Source organism: Schistocerca gregaria, chromosome 3 (genome assembly GCF_023897955.1).
Source record: "Schistocerca gregaria isolate iqSchGreg1 chromosome 3, iqSchGreg1.2, whole genome shotgun sequence".
NCBI lineage: Eukaryota > Metazoa > Arthropoda > Insecta > Orthoptera > Acrididae > Schistocerca > Schistocerca gregaria.
This window is the reverse complement of record NC_064922.1, coordinates 588737261-588758174: the sequence shown is the minus strand read 5'-3', so window position 1 is coordinate 588758174 and position 20914 is coordinate 588737261. Positions and strand designations below refer to the sequence as shown.

General features: G+C 48.7%; 33 non-coding genes across 33 annotated transcripts; all 33 read right to left on the bottom strand.

The window, feature by feature from the left end:
• Window positions 1-128: 128 nt before the first annotated feature.
• Window positions 129-210, bottom strand: Trnas-cga (transfer RNA serine (anticodon CGA)). The gene has a single exon. It is a non-coding gene; the product is annotated as a tRNA-Ser (tRNA).
• A 137-nt stretch (window positions 211-347) lies between these two features.
• Trnak-uuu (transfer RNA lysine (anticodon UUU)) lies at window positions 348-420 on the bottom strand. Its single transcript has one exon. It is a non-coding gene; the product is annotated as a tRNA-Lys (tRNA).
• A 352-nt stretch (window positions 421-772) lies between these two features.
• Trnas-aga (transfer RNA serine (anticodon AGA)) lies at window positions 773-854 on the bottom strand. The gene has a single exon. It is a non-coding gene; the product is annotated as a tRNA-Ser (tRNA).
• Window positions 855-1597: 743 nt separating this feature from the next.
• On the bottom strand, window positions 1598-1679 carry Trnas-cga (transfer RNA serine (anticodon CGA)). Its single transcript has one exon. It is a non-coding gene; the product is annotated as a tRNA-Ser (tRNA).
• Window positions 1680-1816: 137 nt separating this feature from the next.
• Window positions 1817-1889, bottom strand: Trnak-uuu (transfer RNA lysine (anticodon UUU)). Its single transcript has one exon. It is a non-coding gene; the product is annotated as a tRNA-Lys (tRNA).
• Window positions 1890-2242: 353 nt separating this feature from the next.
• Window positions 2243-2324, bottom strand: Trnas-aga (transfer RNA serine (anticodon AGA)). The gene has a single exon. It is a non-coding gene; the product is annotated as a tRNA-Ser (tRNA).
• Window positions 2325-3066: 742 nt separating this feature from the next.
• Trnas-cga (transfer RNA serine (anticodon CGA)) lies at window positions 3067-3148 on the bottom strand. The gene has a single exon. It is a non-coding gene; the product is annotated as a tRNA-Ser (tRNA).
• A 137-nt stretch (window positions 3149-3285) lies between these two features.
• Window positions 3286-3358, bottom strand: Trnak-uuu (transfer RNA lysine (anticodon UUU)). The gene has a single exon. It is a non-coding gene; the product is annotated as a tRNA-Lys (tRNA).
• A 353-nt stretch (window positions 3359-3711) lies between these two features.
• Trnas-aga (transfer RNA serine (anticodon AGA)) lies at window positions 3712-3793 on the bottom strand. Its single transcript has one exon. It is a non-coding gene; the product is annotated as a tRNA-Ser (tRNA).
• Window positions 3794-4535: 742 nt separating this feature from the next.
• On the bottom strand, window positions 4536-4617 carry Trnas-cga (transfer RNA serine (anticodon CGA)). Its single transcript has one exon. It is a non-coding gene; the product is annotated as a tRNA-Ser (tRNA).
• A 137-nt stretch (window positions 4618-4754) lies between these two features.
• On the bottom strand, window positions 4755-4827 carry Trnak-uuu (transfer RNA lysine (anticodon UUU)). Its single transcript has one exon. It is a non-coding gene; the product is annotated as a tRNA-Lys (tRNA).
• A 353-nt stretch (window positions 4828-5180) lies between these two features.
• On the bottom strand, window positions 5181-5262 carry Trnas-aga (transfer RNA serine (anticodon AGA)). Its single transcript has one exon. It is a non-coding gene; the product is annotated as a tRNA-Ser (tRNA).
• A 742-nt stretch (window positions 5263-6004) lies between these two features.
• Window positions 6005-6086, bottom strand: Trnas-cga (transfer RNA serine (anticodon CGA)). Its single transcript has one exon. It is a non-coding gene; the product is annotated as a tRNA-Ser (tRNA).
• Window positions 6087-6223: 137 nt separating this feature from the next.
• Trnak-uuu (transfer RNA lysine (anticodon UUU)) lies at window positions 6224-6296 on the bottom strand. The gene has a single exon. It is a non-coding gene; the product is annotated as a tRNA-Lys (tRNA).
• A 353-nt stretch (window positions 6297-6649) lies between these two features.
• Window positions 6650-6731, bottom strand: Trnas-aga (transfer RNA serine (anticodon AGA)). The gene has a single exon. It is a non-coding gene; the product is annotated as a tRNA-Ser (tRNA).
• Window positions 6732-7473: 742 nt separating this feature from the next.
• Trnas-cga (transfer RNA serine (anticodon CGA)) lies at window positions 7474-7555 on the bottom strand. Its single transcript has one exon. It is a non-coding gene; the product is annotated as a tRNA-Ser (tRNA).
• Window positions 7556-7692: 137 nt separating this feature from the next.
• Window positions 7693-7765, bottom strand: Trnak-uuu (transfer RNA lysine (anticodon UUU)). The gene has a single exon. It is a non-coding gene; the product is annotated as a tRNA-Lys (tRNA).
• A 353-nt stretch (window positions 7766-8118) lies between these two features.
• On the bottom strand, window positions 8119-8200 carry Trnas-aga (transfer RNA serine (anticodon AGA)). Its single transcript has one exon. It is a non-coding gene; the product is annotated as a tRNA-Ser (tRNA).
• A 742-nt stretch (window positions 8201-8942) lies between these two features.
• On the bottom strand, window positions 8943-9024 carry Trnas-cga (transfer RNA serine (anticodon CGA)). The gene has a single exon. It is a non-coding gene; the product is annotated as a tRNA-Ser (tRNA).
• Window positions 9025-9161: 137 nt separating this feature from the next.
• Window positions 9162-9234, bottom strand: Trnak-uuu (transfer RNA lysine (anticodon UUU)). Its single transcript has one exon. It is a non-coding gene; the product is annotated as a tRNA-Lys (tRNA).
• Window positions 9235-9587: 353 nt separating this feature from the next.
• Window positions 9588-9669, bottom strand: Trnas-aga (transfer RNA serine (anticodon AGA)). The gene has a single exon. It is a non-coding gene; the product is annotated as a tRNA-Ser (tRNA).
• Window positions 9670-10411: 742 nt separating this feature from the next.
• On the bottom strand, window positions 10412-10493 carry Trnas-cga (transfer RNA serine (anticodon CGA)). Its single transcript has one exon. It is a non-coding gene; the product is annotated as a tRNA-Ser (tRNA).
• A 137-nt stretch (window positions 10494-10630) lies between these two features.
• On the bottom strand, window positions 10631-10703 carry Trnak-uuu (transfer RNA lysine (anticodon UUU)). The gene has a single exon. It is a non-coding gene; the product is annotated as a tRNA-Lys (tRNA).
• Window positions 10704-11056: 353 nt separating this feature from the next.
• Trnas-aga (transfer RNA serine (anticodon AGA)) lies at window positions 11057-11138 on the bottom strand. The gene has a single exon. It is a non-coding gene; the product is annotated as a tRNA-Ser (tRNA).
• A 742-nt stretch (window positions 11139-11880) lies between these two features.
• Window positions 11881-11962, bottom strand: Trnas-cga (transfer RNA serine (anticodon CGA)). Its single transcript has one exon. It is a non-coding gene; the product is annotated as a tRNA-Ser (tRNA).
• A 137-nt stretch (window positions 11963-12099) lies between these two features.
• Trnak-uuu (transfer RNA lysine (anticodon UUU)) lies at window positions 12100-12172 on the bottom strand. Its single transcript has one exon. It is a non-coding gene; the product is annotated as a tRNA-Lys (tRNA).
• A 353-nt stretch (window positions 12173-12525) lies between these two features.
• On the bottom strand, window positions 12526-12607 carry Trnas-aga (transfer RNA serine (anticodon AGA)). Its single transcript has one exon. It is a non-coding gene; the product is annotated as a tRNA-Ser (tRNA).
• A 742-nt stretch (window positions 12608-13349) lies between these two features.
• Trnas-cga (transfer RNA serine (anticodon CGA)) lies at window positions 13350-13431 on the bottom strand. Its single transcript has one exon. It is a non-coding gene; the product is annotated as a tRNA-Ser (tRNA).
• Window positions 13432-13568: 137 nt separating this feature from the next.
• On the bottom strand, window positions 13569-13641 carry Trnak-uuu (transfer RNA lysine (anticodon UUU)). The gene has a single exon. It is a non-coding gene; the product is annotated as a tRNA-Lys (tRNA).
• Window positions 13642-13994: 353 nt separating this feature from the next.
• Window positions 13995-14076, bottom strand: Trnas-aga (transfer RNA serine (anticodon AGA)). The gene has a single exon. It is a non-coding gene; the product is annotated as a tRNA-Ser (tRNA).
• A 742-nt stretch (window positions 14077-14818) lies between these two features.
• On the bottom strand, window positions 14819-14900 carry Trnas-cga (transfer RNA serine (anticodon CGA)). The gene has a single exon. It is a non-coding gene; the product is annotated as a tRNA-Ser (tRNA).
• A 137-nt stretch (window positions 14901-15037) lies between these two features.
• Window positions 15038-15110, bottom strand: Trnak-uuu (transfer RNA lysine (anticodon UUU)). Its single transcript has one exon. It is a non-coding gene; the product is annotated as a tRNA-Lys (tRNA).
• Window positions 15111-15463: 353 nt separating this feature from the next.
• Trnas-aga (transfer RNA serine (anticodon AGA)) lies at window positions 15464-15545 on the bottom strand. The gene has a single exon. It is a non-coding gene; the product is annotated as a tRNA-Ser (tRNA).
• Between the last annotated feature and the right edge of the window lie 5369 nt (window positions 15546-20914).

The following is a 20914-nucleotide window of genomic DNA, read 5'->3' as shown; positions in this document are numbered from 1 at the left end:
GCGAAATTCAGTATCTTTAAACATAAATTTTCGTCTTGCTGAGAGAGGTGGCACTGGTTTGCATTGGCATTCACCCATGCATGTCACATGTGCGCGAAACTTTCTGCTCGTTTTTACGCAAAATCGCACGCAGCCGGTAGGATTCGAACCTACGCTCCCAGAGGGAATCTGATTTCGAGTCAGACGCCTTAACCACTCGGCCACGACTGCCGCTAGCACAAGATTCTCCCGACACGTGCACCTGCTGCCGTTTAGAGCACTGCAGTGCCAGGGAACGGCGTAGCTGCATTTTTTTCCGTAGTGGTTTCACCGCTTGTAGGCGAACGCTACCAAAGTATTAAAATTTCCGCCCGGACAGGGACTTGAACCCTGGACCCTTAGGTTAAAAGCCTAATGCTCTACCGACTGAGCTATCCGGGCTCATATTATCTCCACGTCACTTCCCACTATGCTACGGACACACTGCCTCATGTCGTTTACTGTTGGGCAATCATTGCATGGAGCTGTTACTAATTAAACGTCCTCTGAATGCTCTCTACGAACTCATCACGCTGGGCTCGTAACTGTCTATCGACGAAAGTGACACACGATGAAAATCAAATTGCAGCAGCTTTTACGTCTCATACGTTGAAGCAGAGGAGCTTCGTGTTTTGTCGACACTCACTTGCCAACTGGAAAATTCACAAGCGTCTCGAATGCAATGTTTCCCACGTGTTTGCCCATTTCACGGTTCCGTTGGAGACGCTCTTCGCGTCTTGACACAAAAACGAAACGCAGTCGGTAGGACTCGAACCTACGCTCCCAGAGGGAATCTGATTTCTAGTCAGACGCCTTAACCACTCGGCCACGACTGCCCGTCGCAGCAGCGTCTCTCTACAAGTGAAACTGCTCCTTTTAAAGCAACCTGGCGGCAGAAAACGCCATGGCCTCACTCGTTTCTGTAGTGCTTCCGTGGCCAGCACAGTAGCCGTTACGACAGTGTATTAATTTTCGCCTGGACAGGGGCTTAAACCCGGGACCTTTCGGTTGTCGGTCTAGCGCTCTGCTTGACTCAGCTATCCTGTCCCTCTGCCAAGCATGGTGGTACAGCTGCAATGTGTGCGAGTGATTTGCGTGTCGTAATTACTGGCTTGGGAGCTCCAATGGCGACTTCACCGACTTCCCACTGACGCACCGCTGACGCTAGTTTTCTGTCGTCTTAAACGATGGACATACTTCCAAGCAGCTGCGAGATCTTACGAGAAGACACGCTGCACCACTGCTTTTGCCGCACTCAAATGACTCAATTGCGATACTTAAATAGAAATGAATGCTCGCTCTGTCCAACACTTTCAAGTACATCTGCGTACTCACGAACACGGCGACTGCGCGAGGAAATGACGGCGGTGCGCTCGTGGGCCTGCGACGGATTTCTGCATTACTAGCTTCCGTGCGAGATGAACCGATAGCCATAGGAAGCAGAGCCCGCCGCGAAATTCAGTATCTTTAAACATAAATTTTCGTCTTGCTGAGAGAGGTGGCACTGGTTTGCATTGGCATTCACCCATGCATGTCACATGTGCGCGAAACTTTCTGCTCGTTTGTACGCAAAATCGCACGCAGCCGGTAGGATTCGAACCTACGCTCCAAGAGGGAATCTGATTTCGAGTCAGACGCCTTAACCACTCGGCCACGACTGCCGCTAGCACAAGATTCTCCCGACACGTGCACCTGCTGCCGTTTAGAGCACTGCAGTGCCAGGGAACGGCGTAGCTGCATTTTTTTCCGTAGTGGTTTCACCGCTTGTAGGCGAACGCTCCCAAAGTATTAAAATTTCCGCCCGGACAGGGACTTGAACCCTGGACCCTTAGGTTAAAAGCCTAATGCTCTACCGACTGAGCTATCCGGGCTCATATTATCTCCACGTCACTTCCCACTATGCTACGGACACACTGCCTCATGTCGTTTACTGTTGGGCAATCATTGCATGGAGCTATTACTAATTAAACGTCCTCTGAATGCTCTCTACGAACTCATCACGCTGGGCTCGTAACTGTCTATCGACGAAAGCTGACACACGATGAAAATCAAATTGCAGCAGCTTTTACGTCTCATACGTTGAAGCAGAGGAGCTTCGTGTTTTGTCGACACTCACTTGCCAACTGGAAAATTCACAAGCGTCTCGAATGCAATGTTTCCCACGTGTTTGCCCATTTCACGGTTCCGTTGGAGACGCTCTTCGCGTCTTGACACAAAAACGAAACGCAGTCGGTAGGACTCGAACCTACGCTCCCAGAGGGAATCTGATTTCTAGTCAGACGCCTTAACCACTCGGCCACGACTGCCCGTCGCAGCAGCGTCTCTCTACAAGTGAAACTGCTCCTTTTAAAGCAACCTGGCGGCAGAAAACGCCATGGCCTCACTCGTTTCTGTAGTGCTTCCGTGGCCAGCACAGTAGCCGTTACGACAGTGTATTAATTTTCGCCTGGACAGGGGCTTAAACCCGGGACCTTTCGGTTGTCGGTCTAGCGCTCTGCTTGACTCAGCTATCCTGTCCCTCTGCCAAGCATGGTGGTACAGCTGCAATGTGTGCGAGTGATTTGCGTGTCGTAATTACTGGCTTGGGGCTCCAATGGCGACTTCACCGACTTCCCACTGACGCACCGCTGACGCTAGTTTTCTGTCGTCTTAAACGATGGACATACTTCCAAGCAGCTGCGAGATCTTACGAGAAGACACGCTGCACCACTGCTTTTGCCGCACTCAAATGACTCAATTGCGATACTTAAATAGAAATGAATGCTCGCTCTGTCCAACACTTTCAAGTACATCTGCGTACTCACGAACACGGCGACTGCGCGAGGAAATGACGGCGGTGCGCTCGTGGGCCTGCGACGGATTTCTGCATTACTAGCTTCCGTGCGAGATGAACCGATAGCCATAGGAAGCAGAGCCCGCCGCGAAATTCAGTATCTTTAAACATAAATTTTCGTCTTGCTGAGAGAGGTGGCACTGGTTTGCATTGGCATTCACCCATGCATGTCACATGTGCGCGAAACTTTCTGCTCGTTTGTATGCAAAATCGCACGCAGCCGGTAGGATTCGAACCTACGCTCCCAGAGGGAATCTGATTTCGAGTCAGACGCCTTAACCACTCGGCCACGACTGCCGCTAGCACAAGATTCTCCCGACACGTGCACCTGCTGCCGTTTAGAGCACTGCAGTGCCAGGGAACGGCGTAGCTGCATTTTTTTCCGTAGTGGTTTCACCGCTTGTAGGCGAACGCTACCAAAGTATTAAAATTTCCGCCCGGACAGGGACTTGAACCCTGGACCCTTAGGTTAAAAGCCTAATGCTCTACCGACTGAGCAATCCGGGCTCATATTATCTCCACGTCACTTCCCACTATGCTACGGACACACTGCCTCATGTCGTTTACTGTTGGGCAATCATTGCATGGAGCTGTTACTAATTAAACGTCCTCTGAATGCTCTCTACGAACTCATCACGCTGGGCTCGTAACTGTCTATCGACGAAAGCTGACACACGATGAAAATCAAATTGCAGCAGCTTTTACGTCTCATACGTTGAAGCAGAGGAGCTTCGTGTTTTGTCGACACTCACTTGCCAACTGGAAAATTCACAAGCGTCTCGAATGCAATGTTTCCCACGTGTTTGCCCATTTCACGGTTCCGTTGGAGACGCTCTTCGCGTCTTGACACAAAAACGAAACGCAGTCGGTAGGACTCGAACCTACGCTCCCAGAGGGAATCTGATTTCTAGTCAGACGCCTTAACCACTCGGCCACGACTGCCCGTCGCAGCAGCGTCTCTCTACAAGTGAAACTGCTCCTTTTAAAGCAACCTGGCGGCAGAAAACGCCATGGCCTCACTCGTTTCTGTAGTGCTTCCGTGGCCAGCACAGTAGCCGTTACGACAGTGTATTAATTTTCGCCTGGACAGGGGCTTAAACCCGGGACCTTTCGGTTGTCGGTCTAGCGCTCTGCTTGACTCAGCTATCCTGTCCCTCTGCCAAGCATGGTGGTACAGCTGCAATGTGTGCGAGTGATTTGCGTGTCGTAATTACTGGCTTGGGGCTCCAATGGCGACTTCACCGACTTCCCACTGACGCACCGCTGACGCTAGTTTTCTGTCGTCTTAAACGATGGACATACTTCCAAGCAGCTGCGAGATCTTACGAGAAGACACGCTGCACCACTGCTTTTGCCGCACTCAAATGACTCAATTGCGATACTTAAATAGAAATGAATGCTCGCTCTGTCCAACACTTTCAAGTACATCTGCGTACTCACGAACACGGCGACTGCGCGAGGAAATGACGGCGGTGCGCTCGTGGGCCTGCGACGGATTTCTGCATTACTAGCTTCCGTGCGAGATGAACCGATAGCCATAGGAAGCAGAGCCCGCCGCGAAATTCAGTATCTTTAAACATAAATTTTCGTCTTGCTGAGAGAGGTGGCACTGGTTTGCATTGGCATTCACCCATGCATGTCACATGTGCGCGAAACTTTCTGCTCGTTTGTACGCAAAATCGCACGCAGCCGGTAGGATTCGAACCTACGCTCCCAGAGGGAATCTGATTTCGAGTCAGACGCCTTAACCACTCGGCCACGACTGCCGCTAGCACAAGATTCTCCCGACACGTGCACCTGCTGCCGTTTAGAGCACTGCAGTGCCAGGGAACGGCGTAGCTGCATTTTTTTCCGTAGTGGTTTCACCGCTTGTAGGCGAACGCTACCAAAGTATTAAAATTTCCGCCCGGACAGGGACTTGAACCCTGGACCCTTAGGTTAAAAGCCTAATGCTCTACCGACTGAGCTATCCGGGCTCATATTATCTCCACGTCACTTCCCACTATGCTACGGACACACTGCCTCATGTCGTTTACTGTTGGGCAATCATTGCATGGAGCTGTTACTAATTAAACGTCCTCTGAATGCTCTCTACGAACTCATCACGCTGGGCTCGTAACTGTCTATCGACGAAAGCTGACACACGATGAAAATCAAATTGCAGCAGCTTTTACGTCTCATACGTTGAAGCAGAGGAGCTTCGTGTTTTGTCGACACTCACTTGCCAACTGGAAAATTCACAAGCGTCTCGAATGCAATGTTTCCCACGTGTTTGCCCATTTCACGGTTCCGTTGGAGACGCTCTTCGCGTCTTGACACAAAAACGAAACGCAGTCGGTAGGACTCGAACCTACGCTCCCAGAGGGAATCTGATTTCTAGTCAGACGCCTTAACCACTCGGCCACGACTGCCCGTCGCAGCAGCGTCTCTCTACAAGTGAAACTGCTCCTTTTAAAGCAACCTGGCGGCAGAAAACGCCATGGCCTCACTCGTTTCTGTAGTGCTTCCGTGGCCAGCACAGTAGCCGTTACGACAGTGTATTAATTTTCGCCTGGACAGGGGCTTAAACCCGGGACCTTTCGGTTGTCGGTCTAGCGCTCTGCTTGACTCAGCTATCCTGTCCCTCTGCCAAGCATGGTGGTACAGCTGCAATGTGTGCGAGTGATTTGCGTGTCGTAATTACTGGCTTGGGGCTCCAATGGCGACTTCACCGACTTCCCACTGACGCACCGCTGACGCTAGTTTTCTGTCGTCTTAAACGATGGACATACTTCCAAGCAGCTGCGAGATCTTACGAGAAGACACGCTGCACCACTGCTTTTGCCGCACTCAAATGACTCAATTGCGATACTTAAATAGAAATGAATGCTCGCTCTGTCCAACACTTTCAAGTACATCTGCGTACTCACGAACACGGCGACTGCGCGAGGAAATGACGGCGGTGCGCTCGTGGGCCTGCGACGGATTTCTGCATTACTAGCTTCCGTGCGAGATGAACCGATAGCCATAGGAAGCAGAGCCCGCCGCGAAATTCAGTATCTTTAAACATAAATTTTCGTCTTGCTGAGAGAGGTGGCACTGGTTTGCATTGGCATTCACCCATGCATGTCACATGTGCGCGAAACTTTCTGCTCGTTTGTACGCAAAATCGCACGCAGCCGGTAGGATTCGAACCTACGCTCCCAGAGGGAATCTGATTTCGAGTCAGACGCCTTAACCACTCGGCCACGACTGCCGCTAGCACAAGATTCTCCCGACACGTGCACCTGCTGCCGTTTAGAGCACTGCAGTGCCAGGGAACGGCGTAGCTGCATTTTTTTCCGTAGTGGTTTCACCGCTTGTAGGCGAACGCTACCAAAGTATTAAAATTTCCGCCCGGACAGGGACTTGAACCCTGGACCCTTAGGTTAAAAGCCTAATGCTCTACCGACTGAGCAATCCGGGCTCATATTATCTCCACGTCACTTCCCACTATGCTACGGACACACTGCCTCATGTCGTTTACTGTTGGGCAATCATTGCATGGAGCTGTTACTAATTAAACGTCCTCTGAATGCTCTCTACGAACTCATCACGCTGGGCTCGTAACTGTCTATCGACGAAAGCTGACACACGATGAAAATCAAATTGCAGCAGCTTTTACGTCTCATACGTTGAAGCAGAGGAGCTTCGTGTTTTGTCGACACTCACTTGCCAACTGGAAAATTCACAAGCGTCTCGAATGCAATGTTTCCCACGTGTTTGCCCATTTCACGGTTCCGTTGGAGACGCTCTTCGCGTCTTGACACAAAAACGAAACGCAGTCGGTAGGACTCGAACCTACGCTCCCAGAGGGAATCTGATTTCTAGTCAGACGCCTTAACCACTCGGCCACGACTGCCCGTCGCAGCAGCGTCTCTCTACAAGTGAAACTGCTTCTTTTAAAGCAACCTGGCGGCAGAAAACGCCATGGCCTCACTCGTTTCTGTAGTGCTTCCGTGGCCAGCACAGTAGCCGTTACGACAGTGTATTAATTTTCGCCTGGACAGGGGCTTAAACCCGGGACCTTTCGGTTGTCGGTCTAGCGCTCTGCTTGACTCAGCTATCCTGTCCCTCTGCCAAGCATGGTGGTACAGCTGCAATGTGTGCGAGTGATTTGCGTGTCGTAATTACTGGCTTGGGGCTCCAATGGCGACTTCACCGACTTCCCACTGACGCACCGCTGACGCTAGTTTTCTGTCGTCTTAAACGATGGACATACTTCCAAGCAGCTGCGAGATCTTACGAGAAGACACGCTGCACCACTGCTTTTGCCGCACTCAAATGACTCAATTGCGATACTTAAATAGAAATGAATGCTCGCTCTGTCCAACACTTTCAAGTACATCTGCGTACTCACGAACACGGCGACTGCGCGAGGAAATGACGGCGGTGCGCTCGTGGGCCTGCGACGGATTTCTGCATTACTAGCTTCCGTGCGAGATGAACCGATAGCCATAGGAAGCAGAGCCCGCCGCGAAATTCAGTATCTTTAAACATAAATTTTCGTCTTGCTGAGAGAGGTGGCACTGGTTTGCATTGGCATTCACCCATGCATGTCACATGTGCGCGAAACTTTCTGCTCGTTTGTACGCAAAATCGCACGCAGCCGGTAGGATTCGAACCTACGCTCCCAGAGGGAATCTGATTTCGAGTCAGACGCCTTAACCACTCGGCCACGACTGCCGCTACCACAAGATTCTCCCGACACGTGCACCTGCTGCCGTTTAGAGCACTGCAGTGCCAGGGAACGGCGTAGCTGCATTTTTTTCCGTAGTGGTTTCACCGCTTGTAGGCGAACGCTCCCAAAGTATTAAAATTTCCGCCCGGACAGGGACTTGAACCCTGGACCCTTAGGTTAAAAGCCTAATGCTCTACCGACTGAGCTATCCGGGCTCATATTATCCCCACGTCACTTCCCACTGTGCTACGGACACACTGCCTCATGTCGTTTACTGTTGGGCAATCATTGCATGGAGCTGTTACTAATTAAACGTCCTCTGAATGCTCTCTACGAACTCATCACGCTGGGCTCGTAACTGTCTATCGACGAAAGCTGACACACGATGAAAATCAAATTGCAGCAGCTTTTACGTCTCATACGTTGAAGCAGAGGAGCTTCGTGTTTTGTCGACACTCACTTGCCAACTGGAAAATTCACAAGCGTCTCGAATGCAATGTTTCCCACGTGTTTGCCCATTTCACGGTTCCGTTGGAGACGCTCTTCGCGTCTTGACACAAAAACGAAACGCAGTCGGTAGGACTCGAACCTACGCTCCCAGAGGGAATCTGATTTCTAGTCAGACGCCTTAACCACTCGGCCACGACTGCCCGTCGCAGCAGCGTCTCTCTACAAGTGAAACTGCTCCTTTTAAAGCAACCTGGCGGCAGAAAACGCCATGGCCTCACTCGTTTCTGTAGTGCTTCCGTGGCCAGCACAGTAGCCGTTACGACAGTGTATTAATTTTCGCCTGGACAGGGGCTTAAACCCGGGACCTTTCGGTTGTCGGTCTAGCGCTCTGCTTGACTCAGCTATCCTGTCCCTCTGCCAAGCATGGTGGTACAGCTGCAATGTGTGCGAGTGATTTGCGTGTCGTAATTACTGGCTTGGGGCTCCAATGGCGACTTCACCGACTTCCCACTGACGCACCGCTGACGCTAGTTTTCTGTCGTCTTAAACGATGGACATACTTCCAAGCAGCTGCGAGATCTTACGAGAAGACACGCTGCACCACTGCTTTTGCCGCACTCAAATGACTCAATTGCGATACTTAAATAGAAATGAATGCTCGCTCTGTCCAACACTTTCAAGTACATCTGCGTACTCACGAACACGGCGACTGCGCGAGGAAATGACGGCGGTGCGCTCGTGGGCCTGCGACGGATTTCTGCATTACTAGCTTCCGTGCGAGATGAACCGATAGCCATAGGAAGCAGAGCCCGCCGCGAAATTCAGTATCTTTAAACATAAATTTTCGTCTTGCTGAGAGAGGTGGCACTGGTTTGCATTGGCATTCACCCATGCATGTCACATGTGCGCGAAACTTTCTGCTCGTTTGTACGCAAAATCGCACGCAGCCGGTAGGATTCGAACCTACGCTCCCAGAGGGAATCTGATTTCGAGTCAGACGCCTTAACCACTCGGCCACGACTGCCGCTAGCACAAGATTCTCCCGACACGTGCACCTGCTGCCGTTTAGAGCACTGCAGTGCCAGGGAACGGCGTAGCTGCATTTTTTTCCGTAGTGGTTTCACCGCTTGTAGGCGAACGCTACCAAAGTATTAAAATTTCCGCCCGGACAGGGACTTGAACCCTGGACCCTTAGGTTAAAAGCCTAATGCTCTACCGACTGAGCTATCCGGGCTCATATTATCTCCACGTCACTTCCCACTATGCTACGGACACACTGCCTCATGTCGTTTACTGTTGGGCAATCATTGCATGGAGCTGTTACTAATTAAACGTCCTCTGAATGCTCTCTACGAACTCATCACGCTGGGCTCGTAACTGTCTATCGACGAAAGCTGACACACGATGAAAATCAAATTGCAGCAGCTTTTACGTCTCATACGTTGAAGCAGAGGAGCTTCGTGTTTTGTCGACACTCACTTGCCAACTGGAAAATTCACAAGCGTCTCGAATGCAATGTTTCCCACGTGTTTGCCCATTTCACGGTTCCGTTGGAGACGCTCTTCGCGTCTTGACACAAAAACGAAACGCAGTCGGTAGGACTCGAACCTACGCTCCCAGAGGGAATCTGATTTCTAGTCAGACGCCTTAACCACTCGGCCACGACTGCCCGTCGCAGCAGCGTCTCTCTACAAGTGAAACTGCTCCTTTTAAAGCAACCTGGCGGCAGAAAACGCCATGGCCTCACTCGTTTCTGTAGTGCTTCCGTGGCCAGCACAGTAGCCGTTACGACAGTGTATTAATTTTCGCCTGGACAGGGGCTTAAACCCGGGACCTTTCGGTTGTCGGTCTAGCGCTCTGCTTGACTCAGCTATCCTGTCCCTCTGCCAAGCATGGTGGTACAGCTGCAATGTGTGCGAGTGATTTGCGTGTCGTAATTACTGGCTTGGGGCTCCAATGGCGACTTCACCGACTTCCCACTGACGCACCGCTGACGCTAGTTTTCTGTCGTCTTAAACGATGGACATACTTCCAAGCAGCTGCGAGATCTTACGAGAAGACACGCTGCACCACTGCTTTTGCCGCACTCAAATGACTCAATTGCGATACTTAAATAGAAATGAATGCTCGCTCTGTCCAACACTTTCAAGTACATCTGCGTACTCACGAACACGGCGACTGCGCGAGGAAATGACGGCGGTGCGCTCGTGGGCCTGCGACGGATTTCTGCATTACTAGCTTCCGTGCGAGATGAACCGATAGCCATAGGAAGCAGAGCCCGCCGCGAAATTCAGTATCTTTAAACATAAATTTTCGTCTTGCTGAGAGAGGTGGCACTGGTTTGCATTGGCATTCACCCATGCATGTCACATGTGCGCGAAACTTTCTGCTCGTTTGTACGCAAAATCGCACGCAGCCGGTAGGATTCGAACCTACGCTCCCAGAGGGAATCTGATTTCGAGTCAGACGCCTTAACCACTCGGCCACGACTGCCGCTAGCACAAGATTCTCCCGACACGTGCACCTGCTGCCGTTTAGAGCACTGCAGTGCCAGGGAACGGCGTAGCTGCATTTTTTTCCGTAGTGGTTTCACCGCTTGTAGGCGAACGCTACCAAAGTATTAAAATTTCCGCCCGGACAGGGACTTGAACCCTGGACCCTTAGGTTAAAAGCCTAATGCTCTACCGACTGAGCTATCCGGGCTCATATTATCTCCACGTCACTTCCCACTATGCTACGGACACACTGCCTCATGTCGTTTACTGTTGGGCAATCATTGCATGGAGCTGTTACTAATTAAACGTCCTCTGAATGCTCTCTACGAACTCATCACGCTGGGCTCGTAACTGTCTATCGACGAAAGCTGACACACGATGAAAATCAAATTGCAGCAGCTTTTACGTCTCATACGTTGAAGCAGAGGAGCTTCGTGTTTTGTCGACACTCACTTGCCAACTGGAAAATTCACAAGCGTCTCGAATGCAATGTTTCCCACGTGTTTGCCCATTTCACGGTTCCGTTGGAGACGCTCTTCGCGTCTTGACACAAAAACGAAACGCAGTCGGTAGGACTCGAACCTACGCTCCCAGAGGGAATCTGATTTCTAGTCAGACGCCTTAACCACTCGGCCACGACTGCCCGTCGCAGCAGCGTCTCTCTACAAGTGAAACTGCTCCTTTTAAAGCAACCTGGCGGCAGAAAACGCCATGGCCTCACTCGTTTCTGTAGTGCTTCCGTGGCCAGCACAGTAGCCGTTACGACAGTGTATTAATTTTCGCCTGGACAGGGGCTTAAACCCGGGACCTTTCGGTTGTCGGTCTAGCGCTCTGCTTGACTCAGCTATCCTGTCCCTCTGCCAAGCATGGTGGTACAGCTGCAATGTGTGCGAGTGATTTGCGTGTCGTAATTACTGGCTTGGGGCTCCAATGGCGACTTCACCGACTTCCCACTGACGCACCGCTGACGCTAGTTTTCTGTCGTCTTAAACGATGGACATACTTCCAAGCAGCTGCGAGATCTTACGAGAAGACACGCTGCACCACTGCTTTTGCCGCACTCAAATGACTCAATTGCGATACTTAAATAGAAATGAATGCTCGCTCTGTCCAACACTTTCAAGTACATCTGCGTACTCACGAACACGGCGACTGCGCGAGGAAATGACGGCGGTGCGCTCGTGGGCCTGCGACGGATTTCTGCATTACTAGCTTCCGTGCGAGATGAACCGATAGCCATAGGAAGCAGAGCCCGCCGCGAAATTCAGTATCTTTAAACATAAATTTTCGTCTTGCTGAGAGAGGTGGCACTGGTTTGCATTGGCATTCACCCATGCATGTCACATGTGCGCGAAACTTTCTGCTCGTTTGTACGCAAAATCGCACGCAGCCGGTAGGATTCGAACCTACGCTCCCAGAGGGAATCTGATTTCGAGTCAGACGCCTTAACCACTCGGCCACGACTGCCGCTAGCACAAGATTCTCCCGACACGTGCACCTGCTGCCGTTTAGAGCACTGCAGTGCCAGGGAACGGCGTAGCTGCATTTTTTTCCGTAGTGGTTTCACCGCTTGTAGGCGAACGCTACCAAAGTATTAAAATTTCCGCCCGGACAGGGACTTGAACCCTGGACCCTTAGGTTAAAAGCCTAATGCTCTACCGACTGAGCTATCCGGGCTCATATTATCTCCACGTCACTTCCCACTATGCTACGGACACACTGCCTCATGTCGTTTACTGTTGGGCAATCATTGCATGGAGCTGTTACTAATTAAACGTCCTCTGAATGCTCTCTACGAACTCATCACGCTGGGCTCGTAACTGTCTATCGACGAAAGCTGACACACGATGAAAATCAAATTGCAGCAGCTTTTACGTCTCATACGTTGAAGCAGAGGAGCTTCGTGTTTTGTCGACACTCACTTGCCAACTGGAAAATTCACAAGCGTCTCGAATGCAATGTTTCCCACGTGTTTGCCCATTTCACGGTTCCGTTGGAGACGCTCTTCGCGTCTTGACACAAAAACGAAACGCAGTCGGTAGGACTCGAACTTACGCTCCCAGAGGGAATCTGATTTCTAGTCAGACGCCTTAACCACTCGGCCACGACTGCCCGTCGCAGCAGCGTCTCTCTACAAGTGAAACTGCTCCTTTTAAAGCAACCTGGCGGCAGAAAACGCCATGGCCTCACTCGTTTCTGTAGTGCTTCCGTGGCCAGCACAGTAGCCGTTACGACAGTGTATTAATTTTCGCCTGGACAGGGGCTTAAACCCGGGACCTTTCGGTTGTCGGTCTAGCGCTCTGCTTGACTCAGCTATCCTGTCCCTCTGCCAAGCATGGTGGTACAGCTGCAATGTGTGCGAGTGATTTGCGTGTCGTAATTACTGGCTTGGGGCTCCAATGGCGACTTCACCGACTTCCCACTGACGCACCGCTGACGCTAGTTTTCTGTCGTCTTAAACGATGGACATACTTCCAAGCAGCTGCGAGATCTTACGAGAAGACACGCTGCACCACTGCTTTTGCCGCACTCAAATGACTCAATTGCGATACTTAAATAGAAATGAATGCTCGCTCTGTCCAACACTTTCAAGTACATCTGCGTACTCACGAACACGGCGACTGCGCGAGGAAATGACGGCGGTGCGCTCGTGGGCCTGCGACGGATTTCTGCATTACTAGCTTCCGTGCGAGATGAACCGATAGCCATAGGAAGCAGAGCCCGCCGCGAAATTCAGTATCTTTAAACATAAATTTTCGTCTTGCTGAGAGAGGTGGCACTGGTTTGCATTGGCATTCACCCATGCATGTCACATGTGCGCGAAACTTTCTGCTCGTTTGTACGCAAAATCGCACGCAGCCGGTAGGATTCGAACCTACGCTCCCAGAGGGAATCTGATTTCGAGTCAGACGCCTTAACCACTCGGCCACGACTGCCGCTAGCACAAGATTCTCCCGACACGTGCACCTGCTGCCGTTTAGAGCACTGCAGTGCCAGGGAACGGCGTAGCTGCATTTTTTTCCGTAGTGGTTTCACCGCTTGTAGGCGAACGCTCCCAAAGTATTAAAATTTCCGCCCGGACAGGGACTTGAACCCTGGACCCTTAGGTTAAAAGCCTAATGCTCTACCGACTGAGCTATCCGGGCTCATATTATCCCCACGTCACTTCCCACTATGCTACGGACACACTGCCTCATGTCGTTTACTGTTGGGCAATCATTGCATGGAGCTGTTACTAATTAAACGTCCTCTGAATGCTCTCTACGAACTCATCACGCTGGGCTCGTAACTGTCTATCGACGAAAGCTGACACACGATGAAAATCAAATTGCAGCAGCTTTTATGTCTCATACGTTGAAGCAGAGGAGCTTCGTGTTTTGTCGACACTCACTTGCCAACTGGAAAATTCACAAGCGTCTCGAATGCAATGTTTCCCACGTGTTTGCCCATTTCACGGTTCCGTTGGAGACGCTCTTCGCGTCTTGACACAAAAACGAAACGCAGTCGGTAGGACTCGAACCTACGCTCCCAGAGGGAATCTGATTTCTAGTCAGACGCCTTAACCACTCGGCCACGACTGCCCGTCGCAGCAGCGTCTCTCTACAAGTGAAACTGCTCCTTTTAAAGCAACCTGGCGGCAGAAAACGCCATGGCCTCACTCGTTTCTGTAGTGCTTCCGTGGCCAGCACAGTAACCGTTACGACAGTGTATTAATTTTCGCCTGGACAGGGGCTTAAACCCGGGACCTTTCGGTTGTCGGTCTAGCGCTCTGCTTGACTCAGCTATCCTGTCCCTCTGCCAAGCATGGTGGTACAGCTGCAATGTGTGCGAGTGATTTGCGTGTCGTAATTACTGGCTTGGGGCTCCAATGGCGACTTCACCGACTTCCCACTGACGCACCGCTGACGCTAGTTTTCTGTCGTCTTAAACGATGGACATACTTCCAAGCAGCTGCGAGATCTTACGAGAAGACACGCTGCACCACTGCTTTTGCCGCACTCAAATGACTCAATTGCGATACTTAAATAGAAATGAATGCTCGCTCTGTCCAACACTTTCAAGTACATCTGCGTACTCACGAACACGGCGACTGCGCGAGGAAATGACGGCGGTGCGCTCGTGGGCCTGCGACGGATTTCTGCATTACTAGCTTCCGTGCGAGATGAACCGATAGCCATAGGAAGCAGAGCCCGCCGCGAAATTCAGTATCTTTAAACATAAATTTTCGTCTTGCTGAGAGAGGTGGCACTGGTTTGCATTGGCATTCACCCATGCATGTCACATGTGCGCGAAACTTTCTGCTCGTTTGTACGCAAAATCGCACGCAGCCGGTAGGATTCGAACCTACGCTCCCAGAGGGAATCTGATTTCGAGTCAGACGCCTTAACCACTCGGCCACGACTGCCGCTAGCACAAGATTCTCCCGACACGTGCACCTGCTGCCGTTTAGAGCACTGCAGTGCCAGGGAACGGCGTAGCTGCATTTTTTTCCGTAGTGGTTTCACCGCTTGTAGGCGAACGCTCCCAAAGTATTAAAATTTCCGCCCGGACAGGGACTTGAACCCTGGACCCTTAGGTTAAAAGCCTAATGCTCTACCGACTGAGCTATCCGGGCTCATATTATCCCCACGTCACTTCCCACTATGCTACGGACACACTGCCTCATGTCGTTTACTGTTGGGCAATCATTGCATGGAGCTGTTACTAATTAAACGTCCTCTGAATGCTCTCTACGAACTCATCACGCTGGGCTCGTAACTGTCTATCGACGAAAGCTGACACACGATGAAAATCAAATTGCAGCAGCTTTTACGTCTCATACGTTGAAGCAGAGGAGCTTCGTGTTTTGTCGACACTCACTTGCCAACTGGAAAATTCACAAGCGTCTCGAATGCAATGTTTCCCACGTGTTTGCCCATTTCACGGTTCTGTTGGAGACGCTCTTCGCGTCTTGACACAAAAACGAAACGCAGTCGGTAGGACTCGAACCTACGCTCCCAGAGGGAATCTGATTTCTAGTCAGACGCCTTAACCACTCGGCCACGACTGCCCGTCGCAGCAGCGTCTCTCTACAAGTGAAACTGCTCCTTTTAAAGCAACCTGGCGGCAGAAAACGCCATGGCCTCACTCGTTTCTGTAGTGCTTCCGTGGCCAGCACAGTAACCGTTACGACAGTGTATTAATTTTCGCCTGGACAGGGGCTTAAACCCGGGACCTTTCGGTTGTCGGTCTAGCGCTCTGCTTGACTCAGCTATCCTGTCCCTCTGCCAAGCATGGTGGTACAGCTGCAATGTGTGCGAGTGATTTGCGTGTCGTAATTACTGGCTTGGGGCTCCAATGGCGACTTCACCGACTTCCCACTGACGCACCGCTGACGCTAGTTTTCTGTCGTCTTAAACGATGGACATACTTCCAAGCAGCTGCGAGATCTTACGAGAAGACACGCTGCACCACTGCTTTTGCCGCACTCAAATGACTCAATTGCGATACTTAAATAGAAATGAATGCTCGCTCTGTCCAACACTTTCAAGTACATCTGCGTACTCACGAACACGGCGACTGCGCGAGGAAATGACGGCGGTGCGCTCGTGGGCCTGCGACGGATTTCTGCATTACTAGCTTCCGTGCGAGATGAACCGATAGCCATAGGAAGCAGAGCCCGCCGCGAAATTCAGTATCTTTAAACATAAATTTTCGTCTTGCTGAGAGAGGTGGCACTGGTTTGCATTGGCATTCACCCATGCATGTCACATGTGCGCGAAACTTTCTGCTCGTTTGTACGCAAAATCGCACGCAGCCGGTAGGATTCGAACCTACGCTCCCAGAGGGAATCTGATTTCGAGTCAGACGCCTTAACCACTTTTTTTTTTTTTTTTTTTTTTTTTTTTTTTTTTTTTTTTTTTTTTTTTTTTTACTGGAAAAACACGAGCGTGACAGCATTCGAACCTGTAATCTTCAGATCCAAAGTCCGACGCCTTATCCATTTTTTTTTTTTTTTTTTAACTTACGAACCCTGGTTTATTACACCAGTGCTCTACCACTTTTTTTTTTCTTTTTCTTTTTTTTTTTTTTTCCCGGGCCTCCTGGGTGAAAGCCAGGTATCCTAGCCACTTTTTTTTTTTTTTTTTTTTTTTTTTTTTTTTTTTTTTTTTTTTTGTAAGGAACTTGGCAGCATGAGGCAGGCGGAGGCAAAGCGGGCAGGGGTCAAAATCTCGAGGCCTGGCCGCGATGTCTCCACCCAGTCCTGTTGCTGAGGCGTGTCTTTATCATAGTTTTCAATAAGAAATTTTACAACTTGTGTATACGTAGATATATGCTGTTTTGCCTTCGAAATCCTGAACCAAAAGATGCTTCATTTGAAACAAAAAATTTATGTCATGCCGAGGCAATAGAGATTGAAGGTTATAGCTTTAGTGCTTTTTTTTTTTTTTTTTTTTTTTTTTTTTTTTTTTTTTTTTTCATCCACTGCTTCTCGGCAACCTAGCATACTTCTTTGTAATATATAATAAAGTTATGGGAAGTAGTGGACCCTGAACCTGTATATTATTTTTTTTAATTTCTGTTTAGTTTTTTTTTATTGTTATTATTATTATTTTTGTTTGTTTGTTATTTTTTTATTGTAAAAGAAAAATCTTCATGGAATGTGAAGAAGGAATTTTATGTTAAGGCACTAATTCCATAGCCTCCTTTCCTTCTTGAGATTAATAATAATAATAAAAAAGTATGTTCCCTTCCATGGAAACAAATAAGACTTCCTTCTCAGTCATAAAATGAATGTATAAGAAAACAATTTATCTTTAACCCTGCGATACTGGCTTTCGGCTTCGGCTTCTTCTGTGCAATAAACAAAATAGCCTTCTTTGCCAGCAGAAGATAAGTGATTGTAATATGAAACTGTAAAAGTGTACTTCTCCCCAATTGTTTTTGTTTAAGCGTCGTTTCGCTTAAATAAACGATTTTTGTTTATCTCGTTGGCTTGTCAACCAATGCCCAGTCGCTCGAATACAATTTTAAGCATATTGCCGTAGTTTTTCTTGTGGTCTTTATATTTCAGGGCGTTATAAAAAGCACACTTCAAGTACATGTAAAAATCAGTGGAATTGTCATTTCCCAGGTGATTAATTACGTAATTCACATAGTGTCCCATTAACCAATGGACCGAGTTGTTTTTTGCTGCTGGAAAATAGCAAGTCTGAGGCCTGAGGAATGTAACAGGGGGAAAATTTTCCACCGAAGATCTCGTAAGAAAAGCCAGTTGTTCCCTAATCCAATTACAGAGTTGTAGATTGCCACCGCACGTGAATCTGTGCACTAACGTGTCGATCAATTTACATTTGAGACATAGGTTCGTGTCGCTAACGCCGATTGCATGTAACCTTTCATTGGTGCTTACGGTCTCATTCACTGTTTTATACCACGCTGACTTGACGTCCGATGGTAGACCACGCATATTAATATTTTTCCATATGGCGTCCCAATCAGTGTGTGGGTATTTACTTTCCAATTTGTTTCTCCCCTCCATTTTCTTTCGATGGGACAGAATATCGCGGGCCGTAATCCGTCGTGAGTTGATGATGACACCGCCGAGATAGCTGAATTCCACAAAATATACACGAACGTACTGGAGCCGGTTATTTATTTTTTGCACATTCACCGGCGCCTGTAAACTGGCAGGCCTGACAACTTCAAATAATTTAGTTGTAATGCTATCAGCGTGGTCGCTAAGGATAGTGGCGGTCCTTTTTATAAAAAGCGCAGACGCCTTATTTCTGATGTCAACTAACCCCAAACCTCCATTCCTGGGATCTAAGGTCGCAGTTTTTGCGTCGACTCTGAATATTTCCCCTCTCCAAAGATAGCTGGCAATGGTAGACATTATCTTTTTTCCAATCATTTTCGGTAGTGGGAAGATCTGTGCTATAAAGTAACTCCTGGAGAGAATGCAGTGGTTAATGAAAATCACCCTCTGAACTTGGTTCAAGTTACGGTGGAGGTTTTCTCTTGTTGTTCCAAGAAGTTGTCCCGACGTATTTCTCCAATTGATAGCTGCCATTTTTAACGGACAAGGTGTCAGTGTTATTCCTAGTGCTTTGCATTGGGTGACCATTGTGGCCCAGGCTAAGGTGGTATGTTGAAAACCCCGCAGGTTTAGGAGTTTGCTTTTGTTTGCGTTGACACCTGCTCCGGAGACTCTACAGTACTTTTTAATTAGCGTTTCCAATTTCAAAATGTCGTCGGGATTTCGCAGGACGACTCCGACATCATCGGCATAGGCGTTTATGACTGTTCGGTGACCAGATAATGTGATGCCAGTTAGAGTGGCATGAACACTGCGGAGGAAAGGTTCTAATGAAAGCACGAATAGGAACATGGAGAGGGGGCTTCCTTGAGGAACGCCGCGCCTGATCTGAATCTGCTTTGTCCTCTGGCAGTTAACTGATATACAAGCGCTGATGCCTGTTGCAACATTGCTGATCACACTTACGACTCGCTCATTAAAACCTATTTTGTTCAGTGTGGCACTAAGGAATCTATGATCCACACGATCAAATGCTTTCTGGAAGTCAATAAACATGATAGCACATTTTATGGTGGTCACAGCAGTGATGGCAATTATATCTCTATATTCAGCTATGCTTTTGAAAATGCTCTTGGTAGGCACACAGGACTGGTATGGACTTACTATCTTTTTGGCCAACTGAGAGAGTCTGTTGTTTAAAATTCTGCCGATGATTTTATAATCAGAGTTTAACAGGGAAATAGGACGAAAGTTGTTGAGGTTTCTTTTTGCAGCATTTTTTGGGATTAGTACTATTGTGCTCTCTTTAAAAACAGCAGGTAAATGCTTTCCCTGAAGCACCTCGTTCGTCATTCGGGTAAACATGTCACCAATCAGTGGCCAGTATCGTTTATAAAATTCAACAGGCAAACCATCCGGTCCCGGCGATTTCCTCAGAGGAGATTTGCAGATGATTCTGTGGATATCTTCGTTAGTACACTCAACGAGAAGGTCTTCGTTTTCCTCGTCCGAGACCTGTGGAGCTATGTAACTAAGGAACTCATCGAAGGACTCTTCACATACCGGGTTGGCAGTGTATAGGTCTTCGTAATATTTGTGCACTGCATTGACGATGTCTCTCTGAGTCGTGAGTGTCTCGCCAGTTTCAGACTGAAGTCCATCAATGAAGGTGCGTCTCCTGTTTCTTTCGTGCTTCAGTAGATGGTACAAGGAAGCATGTTCATCCTCCACGACTGTCTTAGCCTTGGATTTTAATTTCAGACCCTCCATCTGCTGTCTTTTAAGACTGAGCAATTTGGCCTTAGTTTGCTTGATATCTGCCAGACGGACGTTGGAAGTGTTTGCCTGCTCATATAAATTTCGCAGCATGGTATAATAAAATTCGATGGAATTTTTCAAGTCTTTCGATCGTTGTACACTAAACTGGATGAGAACTTTTCTCAGTTTAGGCTTTGCCCTGTTGCACCACCAGTCTAGTACTGAGACGTGTCTATCTGCAGAGCGGAGGCACAATGCCCACGCTTCTGTCAAACTTTCTTCTAATCCGTCGTCCTGCATCAGTGACGTATTAAGGTGCCATGAACTTCTAAAACGGCGAGTGGGTTGCGCAGTAAGGTTGATGGAAGCTAGCACGGAGCTATGATCAGAAAAGTAAACTGGAATCGTCTCTGCTTTAATGAAGGAGCTAACTAGACTTTGCGATATGTAGAGTCTGTCGATCCTGCTACGTGAGTGAGGACCTAGGAATGTAAATGCCACAAAAGTGGGATACATTATTTCCCAAGCATCTTTAAGCTGTAAAACAGTGACGAAACGCTTCAGTTCACTGCAGTTATTAAAATTCGGAACCTGGTCTTTCTTATTTATCACACAATTAAAATCACCGCCTATTATAAGATCTTTTGGGTTTTTCCGTAATAAATAAATGATTTCTTCTTTATAGAACTGTGCTCTTTCCATTCTATTGGATGTGCCAGAAGGGGCATACAGATTGATAAGGGTAGAACCAAAGACTTTTATACCTATCGCTCTGCCGGAGTCCAACCTCTCGATATCCGAGACAGGAATCCCCTCCCTGACTAAAATTGCTGTACCGACGTTGGTGTCAAGTGAGACATTTAAAATCGCCAAATATCCAGGCACTGTAAGATTAGTCAGCACTACTTCCTGTAGGAAAGCAATGTCCGTCCCTGACTCATATAAATAATCCTTGAGCGCTGTAACTTTAGTCACGGATGTAATCCTGTTAATATTGATAGTCGTAATTGTATATGCCTGGGACATTTAGTTTGCATAAAAAGTAAATAAGTGATTAAAAAGATAACAAAATATTAATAAAAAAAAAAAAAGAAAAGAGATGTGCAGCTTCTAGAAGAGAGAAACGACTCCGCTTAAACAAA